The sequence below is a fragment of the Ochlerotatus camptorhynchus genome, unplaced genomic scaffold, assembly GCF_037179485.1.
Source record: "Ochlerotatus camptorhynchus isolate MF236.1 unplaced genomic scaffold, CSIRO-AGI_Acam_v1.1 ptg000436l, whole genome shotgun sequence".
Lineage (NCBI taxonomy): Eukaryota > Metazoa > Arthropoda > Insecta > Diptera > Culicidae > Ochlerotatus > Ochlerotatus camptorhynchus.
The window spans coordinates 293,124-295,753 of NW_027040922.1; positions in this window are offsets into that span (position 1 = coordinate 293,124).

Sequence of the window (2,630 nt, forward strand, 5' to 3'; positions counted from 1 at the left end):
TCAGAAAATCCCTACGGTGCCAACTGGGATTGAACCCTGGTCCTTTGGAGTGAGAGGCAGTCACGCTTACCACTACACTCATAAAATAAATCACATAACAAGTGGAAAATATCCATGTGAATTTCACATAACTTTCATGTGATCCCATGATTGGAAATTGCACCACTAAATCACATGAACGTTATGTGTCCAATGAAATCTATATGATTTCTCATATAGAATTTCTAATGCTATGTGATATTCAGGTAAAAATCATTGTTTTTGTTGTTGGAAAAATACTATGTTCCTAATAGAAACTAAGTGAAAACTTTTTTCAGTGTACACCACCGGCGCCGCTAACCTTTACCTTAGGGTAAGCTTAACAGGCTTAGCTTCAACTGCATTTATGGCACTAAATTTCGCTCGTGGAAAATATCCTGGAATTTGAGATATAAAGTTTTTTTTAACTCATTATTTGTTCCATATTCAAAATAAATTACATTTCATTTTAACCTAGGTGCTCCAGTTACTACAGTAACTTGCCAGCCTTAATTGTTATTCCTGCCTTGGCAATTCAATATTTTAAACAAGTTTTTTTAAGCCTGCATGTCAGTATAACAATTGAAATCTTAAAACTAAAAACTAAAACTAAATCTTATCTAAGTGTAAAGGGAATTAATCGTTGCAATTAAGGATTACAACGATTTTTGCCTGAAATTATTAATTATTTTGTTGGACATTTGTTCTAAAGTCTCAACATTCGAAATTCTATGTACCTCGGTAGTACTGTACCAGGGAGGCAACTTCAAAATCATCTTCAGAACTTTGTTCTGATTCCTTTGAAGTGCTTTTTTCCTGGTAGTGCAACAACTAGACCATATTGGCACAGCGTAAAGCATGGCCGGTCTAAAAACTTGTTTAAATATTAAAAGTTTATTCGTCAGGCAAAGTTTGGATTTCCTGTTTATAAGAGGATACAAACATTTTATATATTTGTTACATTTGGCATGAATGCCCTCAATGTGATCTTAAAATAAAATATCTAAACTTTTCTGACCCGGAGATGAACCAGCCTGCGGCTGAAAATCTCCTAAATAGATATAATAATAATAATAACTTTTCTGCAGTCTGCTGCAAATAACACGAAGACTTCTTCCTTTAGCGGAAATGCCTGTGTCATCAGCGAACAAAGATTTGTGGCAACCCTGAGGCAAATCAGGGAGGTCCGAAGTGAAAATGTTACACAATATAGGCCCAAGAATGCTACCACGAGGAACTCCTGCTAGGGGTAAGAGGTGGGACCATCATCATCATATAAATGAAATAATTTGTGTCCTTCTTAACCTTATGGTCAGATTTAAGGAACGTTTCAGTTATAACGGCAATATGCACGTTATGAACTCTCAAAAAGTTAAATAGCTCGTCTTCACTATCTTTACAAGATCGAGCATTCCAATTTAAAATATTTAATGCTCTAAAATCCATTACTGAATTTTAAAGTCATGACAATATTGTTTGCAAATTGAAAACGCAGTAGGCTCTGCCCGCGAACGGTTGGTTTTGTTTTTGCTGGCGCTGATTTCATCTGTTTTTCGCATATTTATTAATTGTACCAAATCAAACAAATATTAGTTTGCGCGTGTGGATAAGTGTAAATTAAGATCTATCACGTCTTAAGAAGTTTTTTTTAGTGATATTGTAATTAACGTGAAAAATCTGGGACAAGAATTTGTTTCGAGTAGCTGTGTTGCTGAGGTGTCGTGTCGGTCGGTTTTTCATTTCGCTTGTTTTTGGCGAGGGGGGCGACACATCTAAATCTCAATTCTAGATGCTCAAAAAATCTCACACTAGCGAATCAATCTTCGAAAAATCATCTTTCATTTGTCGCATCTACTTGCATCGCTCATCATCTTTTTGCAGGAAATCTTCAAAATCGACATAAATCTTCCTTCTATTTATCTACTCAGCGTGCGTGCAGCTAGCCACAGCAAAACACAATCTTTTCTGCATCGTAGATAGAGTCGTCCCCCTCGGTTTTTGGTGCTTTGCCTCCCTCCCCCCTAAGAGTTTTAACGGGTATTTTTTCTTTTCTTTTCTTGGTGCTGGCGTTCAGCCTTCCGGAGGATGCACGCGAATGAGGTGTGAAGCAAAAATTCGGTGCAAAGGAAAAACTTCGAATGTGATTTAAAATCAATGACGTTGATATAAGGTCTGGGCCAAAGCGCTTATTGGTGTTAGTGAAATGTGCAAATGGTTAGTGTTGTCCGCATTATATTGCAATGTTTATCTTTTTACACGAAACAGCTGTTGGCAGTGACGTATTTCTATTTGTTCTCAGTATGTCGGCAGTGACGTATATCTATTTGTTCGCAGATGTTCATCAATGTTTACAACATTTTTGCTTCTAACACCAGCAAGCTGCCTGTTGGCCCAGACCTTATATAAATGTCATTGATTCCAAATGTCGTGTTGGGTTATAAAAAACAACGCGGAAGATTTTTTCGATTACCGCGAGTGAACAAACCGGTCCTATTTCGGATGTATGCATATTTACATATATTACTAAATACGCGCCAGATTTCGAAACATCACATTTCGAAATCTGGAAGTGTGTTTGCAGTACCATTATTCATATGATAACGGTAGTGTTT